Here is a 17,960-nt window from a genome sequence, read left to right on the forward strand (position 1 = left end):
TTGAGCTTCATCACAGCTGTGTTGCGAAATGTGGCCTTTCTTAAACACAGAACACAACTGAAAAATATGCCTGCATGTCAAACTGTAAATGATGATAGTGTTTAGTGTTTAGTGTTCTTCTATAAATTCAAGTAAATAATTTGAAAAGTTACGATACAACCTGAAATCGTCTTTGCGTAATGAATCATTATCCAGTTAATGTTCGAGAAGGGTTTCGTTAGGAACTAACAAAAGACACAAGTAAAACAAGTAATACAATTCCTTGTTTTCAGAGATCAATAAGCAGGGCCGGTTATACCAAAACAGTTCATAAATTTGGTTATTGCTACTTCAGAAGCTGTATATAATAAAACAAAACCAGTGTAGGGATAAAGCAGCAAATTTGGAACTAATATAATCTTCAGGCACTTAAACCCACTGTGAAATTGGGGGTATAAACATGTAAACACTTATGAAGTCACGTAAAACAGGCTGTTGCATGCATCGGGACCCAATATTCAGAATGTGAACTAGTGCATTAGACTTAATAGTTGGCACGAAATAATTAACATAAGCTATTCCATGCGACTCTCTTATCGAGAGGTTTCATATACATGTTCACCTTCATATTAAACATTTACCATCAACTTTGGTCTTTGGGCATCGAAGTAATTCTTTTCCGAAAAGCCTCATACTGTCTGCCTACATTGTTCATTTTAGACTCTACGACCTCAACATAAAATAACAAGTACGCAATAAGATTGTATATTAAGTTAATGGCAGCTTCTTGATAAACATTTTGTTTCATGTATTGTCATTTCGTTTTCTTTTATAGTGCAGAGCTGGGTCGAGTAAGAACAAATCCTGCTCGCAGGAATGAAGTCACTAGTGAACATGAAGGTCTGCAACCAGACAAAATGAATGAGAACGCTTATTTAGAAGTTTATGGTAAGTCATATTTGTGGAATGCATACTTCCCATGTATCGAATATATTGAAAAGGATTTTTTCCTATCTGTATGTAAAATCGTTTGTCATGAACATATTCATAAAATGTGATTCCTGAAAGACTGCAAAGAGTAGACATCTTTTGAAGGGTTCCAATATTTAAAAAATTATATATTTGACATCACAGACGATTCTATAAAGTAAAAAGTTTCCATAACAAGGAAGGACGTTTCTCAGAGTGTCTGGTTAGAAGTGATATGTTTTTGTGTGATAGTGAAGACGTCTAATGTATGAACGCAGAAAGCGTTAAATTCCATCAAAGAGGTGTTAAATACTTGAATGCCAAATACTCATGACTGTAATTTAATCTTCTAAACAATGGCAACATGTTTGATCCTTTGGGACACAACTATCCTATCTGATAAACCATTTAATGTGTTTTACATATTTTCAAGATGCACAACTATGTAGAGGCTAGAAAATACTTCAAAATGCCAGTCATAGTATATTATTGAACATTATAATTGTGATTTCGTTGCACTGTATTCAGTTAAAAATAGGAAATAACAAAACTAAAAGGTTTCTGCTTGTGTACAAAGAGCATCTGTAAACGAATGGAAAATACATCTTTTTTTTATAAATCATCGTGAATTTCATTACTAAATAGTCAGCAATTCCATCTTGAGTTCTAAGCTATTACGAAAGAAACCAAAAGTAGGTTGTCAAACAATGTACAATCCAGCCTTCCATGACTTTGCGCACAAATTGTACTTGTTTTGATTAATCATGCTGTGTGTTATCAAGCCTTCTAAGACTTTGCCCACAAAATTTGCTTTAGTTGATTAATCACGCTGTGCTATCCATCCTTCCAAGATTTTGTGCACAAATTTTACATTAGTTGATTCATCACGCTGTGTGTTATCCAGCCTTCTAAGACTTTTCCCCACATAATTTACTTTACTTGATTAATCACGCTGTGTTATCCAGCCTTCCATGACTTTGTCTACAAATGTTAACTCTAATGGATTGGAGGTTCCATTCATGCATTAACATGCGGTTTATTGAAACAAAGATATAATGAATGTAATCTGTGTACGTTTCTTATTTTCTTATTTGTGTGGCAAGTTATAACAAACGAAAACACCAATCTTTTTGCTTACATTATGTAAAGCAATGTCTATAAACCGGTGTTCGAAGTCGAAGATATATATATATATATATATATATATATATATATATATATATATATATATATATATATATATATATGCCACATACATTAACCATAATAGGACATTTAAAGTGTTGGTATAAAGCAAATTGATATACCAGTACTATTTGTATATCAAATTGTGATCCGCCCATGGAATACTATGAATATATAAACATTCTTTCAACTGCAGACCTATAGGTCAATGATGAATTTCTACTCATTCATTAATCATAAATGAAATATGCAAATAACAATAAAAAGTATTAATATACCTTTTTTAAATGAAATTAAAATGGTTCACAATTTCATCGGTATCTTCATTTTCCATTCTCATCGCCACTCTAGTGAGTAAGGGAAAAATATGCAAATGTCAGGAATGAGAGAGAGTAAAATATTGCGCTGGACGAAAACATTAAAACTCAACTTGTACCAAGGAATCAACAGTAATTTGATTCGTCGTAATGGTATGTTTACGCTTTCCTTGGGATCTCTCTACAGTATTCATAATATCAATGATATATAGTTGCAATAGCCAGTCGACACTAGGTCTGTATGTTGAATTAGTCGGTTACGAGGCACACATACTGTGGTGTATTTAATAATTTGTTGTTGTTGTTTCTTAAACCTATACGAATGTTCTAAAAATGGATTATTAATTATTTAATACAAAAATGTTTAAATAGTCGCCCAGTTCACACCCCTCCCCCCGGATTGTCATAGCTATATACGGGCTAAAATCCATGAAAATATAGCGTTGGGGATTTTTCGATTGTGTCATACGACGATGTCTCCGGACAAGTGAATGCTGCAACAGTTTAGTCAAACTGTCCAAAGGAGAGAGAAAGAGAGAGATTGAGGCGGGAAGGGGGAGAGATAATTTTATATTCTTTAGAAATGTTAATTAAAGCAGAATAATGACTTAGATGAACTGTCAGTATATTAAAATATTTGAATTACTTCTTGTTGGTTCATCATTCCGCTTAGTTTCTATTCCACGCTAATTTCCATACGCCAGTACATGAATGCCTGCCAGTTCAGGTTCAGTGTACAAGTGGCTAACCATGCTTGTGGTGCACTAATTTCTTCATAAAAAAACATATTTCATTTTAAATCATGAGTTTGTCTTATATTGATTTAATAAAAGTGAATAAAATCTTACCAATTTGCATATGTGAATGTGAAGAACAAAACAAATCGCAAGGATGTGAGGAGTTCATTCACTCGGTCAGTACACAATTGCACGGAGCTTATCGTAACTCCATTCAAAGTGCAAATTTGTGTATTTTTGTATGTAATATAAATACAATAGATGTATAGCATGCTGTATCAACGATATACCACTCGCTGTATAAATGTTTCATTAATGGGAAACGAGGCTTGTCGAAATATTTTTACATGTCGTGGGATATCATTGATAAAGTGTACATACGATACACAAAATTATATATATATATATATATATATATATATATATATATATATATATATATATATATATATATATATATATATATATATATATATATATATATATATATATTTCAGATGTCACAGTAGATGATAGTGTCAGAGAAAATATCAGGTGAGTTAACAACAATGTACCGATGACGAAATATTACTGCTAATTTACTATATACAAAGGCCTCATTATATAAAGCTTGTTTTGTGCAAAACCAGGCGTTGTTAAAACGCCCATTTACGGCTCATGGTAGTATTTCATATTTATTTAATAAGGTATAATGCCTATGTAGATTATCGGTCATTCATGTTTAATAGCTGTATCTGATATTGAATGACATTTGACATTATACGATTCGGCTCTTTTAATGAACCATTATTCAAAATTAAATAAATTTAGGTTCCAATTAGAGGTCCGAAGTTTGTTTGTGTTCGGTTTTATTAAGGATTTTTGTTTATATGTATTCATGGATATATTAATAGTTTTGGGGCCACTGTAAGGATACATTTTTCGCAGTGGCATTAACGTGATTCAATCATTACAATGCCACCATAGATTGGGTTGATGCTCCTGTTATGGAAATTTAATGTTGTAAACATCCATACACTAAATTTCCTTTTTTCTTTAAGTGATAGCATTAATTTTTGTCTTAACCATACTAATAGAATATGTACGGCTTGTTTTGAGGTGTCAGCTATATTTCGTTTCAGACATGGAATTTTGATTTTATTTGAAGCTGATTCCCTTGTTCACACACACACTTACACACATAATCACACACACACTTACACACATAATCACACGCACACACACACGCACGCACACATTCAGCATCAGAGAGGGTGAACAGGCCACTTTTTTCAAGGATCCAAATGCCGAAATAAACCTCCGTAAAAAAGATTAAATGGTGCAAATAACTTTAAAAATCAAAATATTGTAACACACTGAGGCTTCTCTAATTGGGTTAATTTATGTTAGTTTTTTTCTTTTTCTTTCTCGAACTGAAAGCTTATCAAAGATAGTGCAAATATATTACAAAATTGAACCAACTTGAGGTTGCGCCCACCCTTCTGCTATAATTAAATCATTATCATATAAATGTATCAATTCAATATTTTATTAAAACATATAAGATATTGTGATCGAGGATCATGTAAACGTGTTGTTATAAACCCATGTGGAGTTAACTGTGCTCGCAAAAAGAAGTTTTTAAATATAATTATATCCATGTCACCGCTACACCAAGTCTGATGAATATTTCGCAGCGTATACGTATCGACTCCATTAAACACAGCTAATATATTACAGTTATCTCTGATCACTTTTGGTATTTGTGTGTATCGCTGATTAACATAAATTATATCTGTGTTTTTATGTCTGCCTCGAGAAAATATTCTAGCTGGATATGATTGTTTGTGCAGCATCACATCATCGTATACAACTAAATTATTAATAAATCCATCAAGGTGGTCTACAAATGGTGCTTCATCAATATCAGTTATGAAATCAATAATATCATCGTCATCTTCGTCCAACAATTTTGCATTTTCATTAAGATCTTTAATCACTTCTTGCATCTCTGATCATCAACTGACGGAGCTACTAATACAACTTATACCACTAGAGAGTTCGATGTAAGGCACATACTCCTACGAGTATGCTAGCAACAATAATAACAAAAAATAAAAAACATGCACTTATAGGTAAATGTGTGCGATGTGGTAAAAAAATATATAAATTTATTTCCCTTGATAAGTCAAGGAAAATTGGTGGTGCTACTTCATTAGGAAAATTACCAGGAAATCCATGGGCTAAATACCTAGGAGAAAAACATCTTCCTTGATATATTATTGTGGTCCTGGAGTCCGACGTGACGAGCGAGTTCAACCAAGACCTGGTGAATATCCAATAAACGCGATTGATAAAGCATGTCACGTCAATGATGTAGCTTATAAAAGTAAAAACCTACAAGATAGACATAATGCAGATGTGAAATTGATTCATACACTAAATTCCATAAAAAATATATCTTTAAAAAAATCATTATCTAATTGGTTGGTAATATCTGCAATGAAAGGTAAGTTATTATTCGGAGTTGGTAATTAATCAACCGATTATTATACAATAATGGAATCGACTTATTATACCCCAAGATCATAATGGAAACGTAGAGCAGCTATTAGTAAACTCGCTGATCAGTAAATGTCACACGCTGCAGCGTGGTTAGCACGACTGGCAATGTGGCAAATTTATTTACCACCACTGAAACGAATTGAGTACGCACATTTCGATGTTAACGTTCCTAATGAAGTTCATCAGGCTGATATTTTATTTTTACCACATGATACTATCAAAATTGGAAGACGCCGATTAACGTATAAATACGCGTTAACTGTCATTGACGCTGCAAGTAGATATAAAGAGACAGAACCATTATCAACTAAAACAGCAACTGAAGTTGTATCTGCTTTTGAACGAATTTATCAACTGACCCTTACGACGGCCACATTTACTATAGGTTGATCCTGGCAAAGAATTTCTTGGTGCAGTATCATCGTTGATGAAGCAACATAATGTCAAAATCAGACGAGGACATACTGCAATTCATCGTGATCAGGCAATTATTGAACAATTTAATTGAACACTTGCTGAGCGGTTATTTGGATCTGGATATGCGAAGGAAATAATTTAGAGCGACAAGAGATTACGCGAATGGGTTGCAAGATTACCAAGCGTGATAGCTGTGATAAATGATGAAATTACTCATGAACATAAAACCTATTAATGCAATTACAAAAAAATAAAAATAAAAAAAAAACCATATACCAATACAACGACATGAAGTTTCAGAACAACCAGTATTAGGTAATGTTACTGTAAGATATTTATATGAACCTGGTGACCTTGAAGGTGGTAAAGAAAGAGCGACTGATCCTATTTGGAGTATTACGTCAGGTACAATTTCTAACGTGCTACGATCCACGGGTAGACCTACAATATAAAATTGTAGATTCAACTGCTACTCAGCGAGGATTTGTACGTGAACAATTACAAGTAATTCCTGAAGACACACAATTATCGCCACATTCACTTAACTGGCTCCTCAGCGTGGATTACATTCAAGACAGGTCAGCATCACATTTTCGCGTGTATGGCCAAGACTACCATCTTTTCTATTGTCTTGATTCTTAATCGAGTACTGCCACAACATTATACAATTACAGCTCGCACAATGATTATTCTGCTGTTGTTTCAGCGCTATGATAAATTCAACATCTAGATCAAAGTCGCGTTTTTTTCTTCTTCACACTTTGTATATAACCGGATAATTATTTTCTTACTATATCACTATCGCCTCGACATTTATCCAGGACATCATTGATGGTTTCTGTAGCGTCTGTGACAATTCTCCGCAGCTGAGATATTCTTCTGACTCGAGACACTGCGAGATAAAGTAAGTGTGACCACTCGACACGATCATCGACAATCCATACTCGAATATCAGAGATGGTTAACCCCTGAGATGAGTAAATTGTCATAGCGTATCATAACTTTCACCGGGATTTGTCAGCATGTAGCACATCCTCAATAACACTGACATCAACTGCGACATATTTAATACGAGATTATGTTTCTCAGTCTGTCCTGGTATATCAACGTCGATATTCTTTCGTCGTGTATCAGCTGGTCTATAACACAATGGTACACGTAAATCCGAAATCATTTCTTTATGCTTTTTAAATAACCGCTGTTGAAGTGTATCACGAACTATCTTTCTAATTGCCACTATCAAATCATTTGGTCTCCACACTTGCAGAAAGTCGTTCATGGAAGTTTCTGAAATTATTTTACGTAGTACTTCACATTGAATTTGTTTCGGTTGTATTCTGATTAATTTCTTAAACGCCTCTAATTCTACATCAAAAGATCTATGATCATCAGTTATCTCCTCGTAACAATCCACACAATTCTTTAGCCACGCGTGTGGAGATAACCCAACAATCGGCGGTGTTTGACCATGATCCCCGTACAAGACCACACCTGTATTTTTCAATAACAACCAATCGAGAAACATTTTTAATGTATCTAGCGACACTGTCCATATCTCATCATAATTTTTTGGAATATATTTCTCTCCCATTCGATTAGGAGTCCATGCGTCACCGTTGTATCGAAAAAAGCTGTGATAAGTACATGATTACACTCCTCGTTGTCTCATTTCTCTTGCGAGTCTGTGTGTATGTGTTAAAGCAACCATATCCTCCGAACTCTGTCGAAATAATTCGATCGCTCGAGTCGTCTTACCAGAACATCCCGGTCCGTTTAGATAAACAGTCTTGTGTCTGGATACTGGATCATACACAGATACCGCAGACGACAATTTTGATATCTGATTATTTTTGTAATAAATATCTTTAATCGTAACATCTGCGGATTTGGAATAATTATATAACATTTCTTGTTTTATTCTCCATTCACCCCATGTTGCATCAGTACTTGTAAAATGAGTACCTCTAATGCGGTGGCAATCTAGGTGTTCACATAGGACTTGTGTTGTGCAAATATTTCGTATCCTCTGAACTTTCTAGAATGAGGTGCAATCTAGGAGTTCACGTGGGTTTTTGTTGTTGTTGTTGTTGTTGAAGGGTTTTGCGCCATTTTCAGAGCAAGATAGGCTATACATGGCGGCCAGTATAACTGGTGGAGGAAAAACCCTGGAAAACCCAGGGAAGAACCACCGACCCACGAGAAGCTACTGGCAGGCTTTCCCACGTACCGACGCTAGCCGAGCCTTGGACTCGAACCCAAGCAGACAGAGGTGAGATGGCAGTGATCCGTAACGATGAGTGCTTTAGACCACTCGACCACTCGGGGCCCCCACGTGGGTTTTATGTTGTGTCAATATTTTTTTCATATTTAAATATATATTATATACTTTATAATGAACTATGAAAATATTAATGCTATTATTTCTGCAATAAAACTATTAAAACATAAAATATCAGATGAACTTAATCCTGAAAAAAAATATTTCTGATTTTGAATCATTACAAGAACACACATTTGAAGATAGATATACACTACCAAGTGAATACAAATTAAACAAACTCATCCAGCAAGCTATGTTTCAATCGCTGACCATGTCAAAGAACCAGAGATGGAAAACTTCGTATTTCTCTCAAGCGCGATTGCAAAAATTAAATCAGAATTATCTCACGAATACGAAACAAGAGAAAATATTAACACTCGTATAAGACAATTAAGAAATATTATATCAGATCGTGAAGCGAGCCAAAGTAACTATGTTACTGGTGAAAGTGAAAATAATGACAAAGTCACTGAAAAAGAAATATATGGCAACTGATGTAATATTTATTTTAAAAATCTTTGACCTTTAAATATTTGCTCAGATTTATTTTTATTCAGATTTAAAAAAAAAAATAATTCTGATTTTAATTTTTTGGGTTGATTTTCTTTGACAACGCCGAGATTTCTAGTAAAAATTCATCGTTTTTTTCAGTGCTTTGTAAAACTAAATCAGTCAAATTACAGATTTTTGTCTGGTCAAACCTCGAGCGATTCTCTAAATGATTTATCGATAAATCGATAAATTCTTGTATAACACACCTAAAAATGATGTTTTTCATGTGTTTGCGACAGTTTTTGTCTGATATTCGAGTAAAAAAAAAGATAATTGTATCGATTTATCGAAAAAATCATTTAGAGAATTGCTGGGATTTTTACATTCAAGAATTAGGAAATCTGACAAATGTTCTTTGACAAATCAATGTGAAAACGATGAATTTTGACTAAATTTATAAAATAAAATATTTCAGGAGAAATAAAAATCATTATAACAAAAATATTGTCCGTAGATTAACAAAAGTTAGGATCATGCATTATCAAGAGGTTATATATGATACTAAAATATAATGAAAATCGTTAAGATTAAAAATTTTTGTCTTACGTACAGATTTATATTAAGAAATTCTCCACGCAGGTCAATTAAATATCCATATTGGTCAGTGAGTTTGAAATGTATAAGTGATAATAGATTATTTTGACACCGGAGATAAACAGGATTGACCTGTTCTTGTACAGTCAAATATCCAGGAGGTACTTGCGATGTAAATGTATATAAAATATATCATTCTTGAGCTTGATTTGATTTTTTTTATATGCTTAATTGCTCCATCAGTTACATAACAAAACAAGATTAACTGCGATCGTTGATGTAATATTAACAATTCCTGGTGAAACATGACGCCCGCCTCCGTATGGATCATTGTCATGTCTGAGAATAACTGGAGGTGGAGCTATTTTCTCCATGACTCAACAATTTTAGGAAAGTTTTCATTGATAATATCATTGACTGATTTCTTTAGTTCGTCAGTGGCAAATTCTGGTATTACAAATGTTGGTAATTGTATTTCTTTAATCATATATGGTTCTAGAAATAATTGTTTATTTCTTGAATTATAAACTACTCTATCAGCAAAATCAATTATGTTTTTAATAATTTGTTCATTGGTAGCTTCAAGATCTTATATAACATGGCTTAAATGTTGTATCATTGCGATGATCTGATATCTGTATCGTCGATGTAATGTTGTGTGGTGCTTAAAAACAAATTTTGCAGATGGGTAAATATATATCTGATATCCGAAGTCATTTTGTGAGAAAAAATATTAACATATTGTTTGTTAAATTTATGTTTATTAGTATTATTATCACAATAAAAAAATAAGTCTAATTCTAGAAAATGTTAAACCTTCAAAATCAGGGGAAATATATCTCTCAGAAACCCATGGTTCTTCTTCTCGATATTTAGGAACTGTTATAAATTTCTTTTCGTTAGTGATAAAATCATCTCGTCGCGGTTCTGGTGTCCATGATATTCTGGTGCTGCTTCAGGCGAACCTAAAACAAGATCTAATTGATGCTTGATAAATATGAATGGCATAATCCTGCGAATATATTTCAATCGTGGATGATAAATTTGGTTCATGAACTGAAATAGCTATTTTTGATTTTTTTCCAGTTATTGATTTCATTCTCCATTGAAATTCATCATTGATTTGTTCGATTTGATAACTAACAGTATGAATAGAGATAACTTGCCAATCGGGAGTTGCATCTGGTTGATTTTTATTTGCAAATACAAACGAATTATTTGCATGTAATCCACCGAATGATTTTGATCGGATGTTTGGCTAACCGTAATATACTCGTAATTGTGCAAGAACTATTTCTTTTGCTGGAATTGGAGTTGGAAAGTTGACGTTAAATTCAGGATTAGTCCAATTTGCTGATATCCTCGTGTTTTTCAATGGAGCTGTGTTTGTTACAATTTGTTGAAGTAGTTCTCCTGACGATGCCGTTATTACTATTATTATTATTATTATTATTATTATTATTATTTAAATTGGAAACATTTGTATCATTAATTTCAGCGCCATCATGGTAAATCGTAATCATTTCTGAAAACTAAAAATCAGTAATTATTCCATCATTAAGGTTCTTTGATAATAATGATAACAAATTTGGAGTATGCTGTTGTCGCTGTGTGGAACTTTATCATATAATCATGCAATGTTGCATTTGTGCAAGTACATATTTTATTTTTGCAATGATATTGAGAACACCGGCAATTGTTGTTGTAGCTGAAATACAGATTGTTACTGCTACTGGCGCCATCATTGTTATCATTGCTAATAACACACCGGTTCCAGCAACAACATTAGATACTGAATAAACAGTTACATCAACAATAACTACACGTATGCGATATTTTCTTTTTTTATTGTATATTGTTCGGCGTTATCTTTTAATTTTATTTGCCATTCACGTGCTTGATTATACCTAAATTTTTGGACGTCGATTGACGGACTCATTATATATTACTTAGTAACCAATTGAGGTGTTTCAGCTACAAATTCTAGGCACCACCAGTAAGATGTTAATTTCTTATCAGCTGCTTCCAGAATAAATATTTCTTCGTTTCCTTTATTTAATATGACAGACACAACTCCAAAAATCTTATCGGTTGAATGCCGCCAGGGATACGTTGTAAATATCTCCAATTTTGCAACACTGAATACAAACGGTCTATTCACACCAGCGACTTCTGTAGTTTGTTTGAGAGTTTTATTCTGCATTGACCATGTTGAGAATCCAGATGATACTGTGTATACTATGTTGATAATCTGTTCCGAAGTTACTCCCTGGGAGATTTTAATCAGATTAATTTTGTTAACAATATTAGGAATTCCATTTACGACATCGTCTAGTGTTTCTTTAATCGTTCCAATGCTCGTCTTGACATCAGAGCGTTTCACGTCAGTGTCACCATACTGTTGGGATACAGAATTTGAGCGGCAACCATTAGCAGCATTTGAACCTGTCTCTATGGATTTCGTACGTACAATCCTGATGAAGAGTGCAACAAAGTCATGTGAACTTGATCCAATTCCAACATGACTGCTGCTTGAGTGCTTAGATCCAGTATTGCCTTCACTAACTGATGTTATTCATACCCCTCTCTCATCCGGGGAATTCCCATCATTTTTCATAACTGCCATTGTAAAGCCTCTGCTAAAGAAACCAACACTAGACCATAACGATTTAAAGAACTACCGCCCAGTTTCTAATCTCCCATTCATATCAAAATCTTAGAAAAGGTTGTTATATACCAGTTTGTATCTCATCTGAATTCAAACAGTCTTTTTAGAAATGTACATTCTGAATGTCGCCCTTGCCACAGTACTGAAACTACTCTTCTAAAAGTAGTTTATGACATTCTCTCTGCTTTGGATAGCGGAAAGATTACAGTCCTCACCCTCCTTGATTTGTCTCCAGCATTTGACACAATAGACCATGATATATTACTTCACCCTCTCCAGCATGTATTTGGCATTCATGATACAGCCTTATTGTGGTTTAAGTCCTACTTGGTCATAGGACACAAATTGTATCTGCAAATGGAATGCACTCCAGCCCAGTTGATATATGTTGTGGTGTTCCACAGGAGTCTGTTCTTGGACGTGTTCTCTTCATTATATACACTCAGCCGCTCTCAAGTGTCATGGATCATCATCCATTGTATCACCAATTGTACGCTGATGACACCCAAATATAGAAATCTAGCCACCCAACTGAAGTTGATGATACCATCCAAGGTGTAGAGAGGCGCATTTCTGATGTGAAATCATGGATGACATGTAACGAGCTGCAGATTAATGATGATAAAACTGAGGCCATTCTGATTACAACACAAAGAATTTCTTAATCACACCCTTTACCTCAAACAATATATATCAGCAACACCAGCATTAAATTAACACTCAGTACGAAACCTAGGTGTTACTCTGGACAGTAGTCTCACATTGCACCAACATGTCATGACCATATGCAAGGCTGCATATCTTGAGCTGTGACACATCAGCTCCATTAGCAAATATCTTTTAGTTAATGTTTCTAAAACAGGTGTGTTCATTAGTACTTTCAAGACTGGACTATTTTAACTCAATTCTGTCTGGTTCATCTCAATATCTACTCCAAAAACTTCAAAAAGTTCAAAACACAGCTGCTCAGATCATACTTAGAGTACCATGATCAGAGCACACCTTCCCGCTGCTCTGTACCCTACACTGGCTATCCATTCCATTCAGAATCAAACACAACATTTGTCCTCTCTGCTAAGTTTCACTGACAGACATACCTATTCGACCTCACCCATGCGAACACACCAGCAAGATACTTACGCTCCTCTTCTGACAATCGTATACTCATTATTCTAAGTATGAAAACAAAGTCATATGGAGAGCGTTTTTGTGCATACCAGGGCCCAGCAACGTGGAAGGAATTACCCTCCGGACTTAGACACAAAGACACAGTGATCACATTCAAGAGTGCCCTCAAAACTCACTTATTTCGACTGCAGGAACAAACTTAAAGACTTAATAATGTTTCCTACCTTAAATATTCTCAACAATGTTTTTTTTTTTTTAATTTCATGGTCTTTGTGTTTGTAATCATACAATTATATTTTTTTAAATATCTTATCGTGTTGTTTAATGTTGTAAAGCGCTTAGAGCTGAAGATTAGGCGCTATACAAAGTCCTCATTATTGTTATTATTATTATCTGAATATCTTGCTAAACCTATTATCGTTGTAGCAACATCAACGTCTGTTTGAATTGTTTCAATATTTCTTCCATCAATCATATATGTGGCACTTTCAAATAACGACGTAATACCATTGTTAACAAACCCCACTATGACATCAGCTAGATATGCTGTATTAATAGGAACATCTGATAATAGATCTCCTTCATCCTCCATAAATGCTTCGGCGGGTAAGATGGTATCTTGAACTTGTAATTCGAGTCAACCACGATGATTTGGTAGTCTTCCGTCATAAGAATAAAATTGATGAGCACGTATCGATTGATCTTTGAGAACCGGTGCGTCTATATCGACCGCCGGATCGTATACACGTTTGAACATTTTATTATAATTGTTATCGTCTAACACGAAGACCACTTCCTGAAGAAGAAAAAAAACTTGTATTTGTCGGTATAATTTCATTAGTTAACTTTGTGGGAACAAGTTCATTAGGTTCAATTTCGTAATAAATTTGCGCTTATCTTTGATAAGTTTTCAGTTCGAGAAAAAATAAATAAATAAAATAAAATAACCCAATTAGAGAAGCCTCAGTGTGTTAGAATATTTTGATTTTTAAAGTTATTTACGCCATTTAATCATTTTTTTACGAAGGTTTATTTCGGCTTTTGGACCCTTCCATGTCTTGTAACAACGTCATATATATATGACTCTGTTACAAGACGTGTAAATTTACTTAACACCATCGTCATGATCTGATGTTCAGGTAATAGTTTATAAGCAACGGTAGGGTAAATGCATGCTGCCAGTAGACTCGATTGAAGTTATCAATGGGATCGGCCACTCGGTGTATGGTAATGCGAAGTCTTCATATTCACTACAGGATTAAAAGATGATGGCTGGTTACTTATCGATGTTTACATTGTGACCAAGTCACCCACACTATAAATAAAGACCAAAGTTCTTCATTATAACTTTGTGAGTGATTAGGTTATACTTTATACATCAGTATGCACCCAACTTTATAATTAAATCTACCTACTTCGGGTAGTCATACTGGCTGAGTATATCAACGAAACATATGATTTTAGTCAACTCGAAGATTTAAGTTTCCTTCATAAGCTTTTCCACAATGCGCCAGAATAAAAGTTCCATTTTTTCTTGCCAATGGTCGTCACATCGAATACAATATTATATAGTACGACCAGAGATAAGAGATGGGCATACTGGTAATATGAGGAACCTTGGCCACAAAATATGAACTTTATCACCAGGCTTAAGACGTTTTCAGTATTATGTGTACTTCAAGATCCTGTTGTTGTAGTATTCATGCACTCATTTTCATCCTTTATACGTATTTCTATATTTCAAAACCAGAATAGTATCTAGAAAGAAGTCATTAAAATTGACACGTTCAACACAATTCTAAATGAGTATCACCTGATAATTTATATTCAAATCACACTTCAGGAGAAGAGAAACAATTGAAAATATGAATGGTTAGATGGTAAGACCTGCTATCTTTTGTCGTCATGGCCTCAATGTTCGAGGGTCGATATTTTAATAAAAGTGTCATTAGTCGTGTTGGACACCCGTAGTGACTTGCGGTATTGTACTTTAACTAACCACTAATGGTAAATTACTATTGAAGATCACAGTGATCCTCAATATTAAATCCCCTTCGCTGATATAAGTTACGCGAAGTGTTAAACTCTGATAAACTCCATACAAACATACAGCATTAATATTTTAACATTACATTTCCATACCGCCATAGCAGGACAACCTTAATGTTAAATTCCCAGTGCCACTATAAACCGAAAATGTAAATCCTATTGACGTTACTAGTACAAAATTATATTACTGCCATATTGGTCAAATTCCTGATGGCAGCGGAAAGTTAAATTACCATAGCCTCTTTCGTGGCCCGATTATCGCTATATTTGTCGCATAACTATTTGTATGTGTTTGTGTCATAAATGGTATAGTAATTAATTTAATTTCTTCCTTCAGCTCTCTACAAGGCGATACATATGAACAACTGCACATGTATGGAAACATTCAAGAACAGAATTATAGCTCCCTGACCCGTACCCACAACGAATGAAAGGTTCGCGGTGGTATATATCATCTATTTATTATCGCCATTATTCGGCTAATTCATACAAATATTAAACTCAAGGTTTAATTTTCAGTTACAGCTTTTGTGTATAGGACAGTGCCTCAAAGTCTTTAACTGTGTCACTAAATGTTCAACAAATTATAGTAATAACACTTGCTTTTTCGGGAAATATTGGTCAGAATGTTATGATCAGTATACTACTTGTCTGCTAGTTCCTTTTATATTAGACCAACAAGTAGGTCTCCGCTATTTTTTGACAGCGGAGACCAACGTTGTCGCGTCGTATTCCATACTGAAGTTGCACGCTGTGTTAACCTCTCCATCAGTTCTGATTATCCGATGCTCGCTTGTAATTAATAAATTTATTTCGACTGACCTTGGTATGCGCATGGTAACTAAAAATCCTATCCTTTTGACCCAGGGTGTTAAATCCTTCAGACCACTCACCTTTTGGTAAATATCCATGTCAGAAAAAAAACACGCATGTATACACCTATTATTGACCTTATATTTACATTGCTGACGCATGCGTGGAAAACAGCATCATCCCAAGAAAAGAACAACGTCTAGGACTCACGGTACTAATTCAGTTCCCATAGTAAACCTATGCAAACCCCATGATATTAAAAACTCAATAACTTAAAAATTTTGAGTGCTCATGATCAAACCTATATGCATCAGTATAGATGAAACCTGGATGTCAGCTTCTGTTTAGAGGAAAGGATATGAGCAGCGGCATTTTCTGGACCTGCATGTGATGGAAACATGTGCTTTCAATTTCGCACCAAATAGTCAGGTTCTTATTTTAGTAATGAGTGTTCCAAACTCAAGACTTTTGAAAGACTGAAATTCCATCAATAAAACAATGTCTCTATCTTTTTCCACTTACAACTAGGATAAGCTCTCAAGAGGTTCTTTTTCCTGAAACATAACTTACATTATTATCAAATCCTGGTCAGCCAAACCCATATATAATCTATTTTAGGTTCTCCTATTTCCCGGCTGGTTCCCATTTTCCCATACCATTAGTACCATGTATCCTCTAGAAACCGTCTAGTGATTAGTATACCACTCTGAACTGACTAACGCTTGGGACGAAACTACGGTTAGGTGTGGCCATCACGGCATAATTGTAAGGGACAGAGACAGACGTATCGGAAATTCGAGGTCGAGAGAACGAAAAATGAATTTTATAAAAAGGATACGAAAAATGCATAAAACTTAGTCGCTCCATTATGTATGTATGTATGTATGTATGTATGTATGTATGTATGTATGTTTTGCATCTATTATTATTATTTAGCATATCTTTACAGCTCATAATTTGGATTTTTAACATTTTTATTACAAAGAGATCAAGATCATCTTTTATATTTGAAGCAAAACTGTTTCTTGGGTGAAACAAGCTACAATCTGAAATTTTGTGACATCTATGAATCATTCATGTCAGATGATTGTATATAAATTATTAGTGATTCAGCTGTGCCTATCCATATTAGATTAGTAAAGAACATAAAAACCTGGTCGTTTCTTTTCAGGTAAATTGCCATTGCCTGAGTGATTTTCTTGTAGTGAAAGTGTTCTTATTCAGGGAGTAAAATGCGGCTTTATTAATGTTTCTTTCCTTTGTATCAGGTTGGGATCAGACGGAGTTTCCAGACACTTGACTGTTGGAAGTGATTTCTCTACCTATAGAGGTTATTCATTTATTACCAGGCAATGATATATCGTTGTTAATCCACTAGTAACGGAAAAGACCTGTTTGGATCAAAATAATGATTTTGCTAGAGTAAAATAATGATTTTGCTAGAGTAAAATCTCTGATCGCTATTCTACTTGTGCAATTATCCGATCAATGAGAAAAAGTGCTTTGCAAATATTGTTATCAGTAAATTATTCCTTATCCATCAAATTTATTTGCGACATTTGATGAGGTCACCATTGCACCAAGTAATCACAATCACAGGAATCCTCCATCTACTAAATCTTTCTATATTCTAATCAGTGATAACAAGCAATCTCGAACAGGAAAGAAGTTCCTGAGATCTATTATTTATTATAGAGGGCTGGCTATTGATGTTTGTTATTTTGTGACAAATGCGGTTCTTATTTGAA

General features: G+C 34.3%; 1 long non-coding RNA gene across 1 annotated transcript; it reads left to right on the plus strand.

Moving 5' to 3' along the window:
- Window positions 1-825: 825 nt before the first annotated feature.
- LOC149795904 (uncharacterized) lies at window positions 826-17,646 on the plus strand. Its single transcript, XR_016422155.1, has 4 exons — window positions 826-927; window positions 3,685-3,721; window positions 15,737-15,843; window positions 17,481-17,646. It is a non-coding gene; the product is annotated as an uncharacterized LOC149795904 (long non-coding RNA).
- The last annotated feature ends 314 nt before the right edge of the window (window positions 17,647-17,960 follow it).

This window comes from Sinohyriopsis cumingii, chromosome 7 (assembly GCF_028554795.1).
Source record: "Sinohyriopsis cumingii isolate HCF-2022 chromosome 7, ASM2855479v2, whole genome shotgun sequence".
NCBI classification, from domain to species: Eukaryota; Metazoa; Mollusca; class Bivalvia; order Unionida; family Unionidae; genus Sinohyriopsis; species Sinohyriopsis cumingii.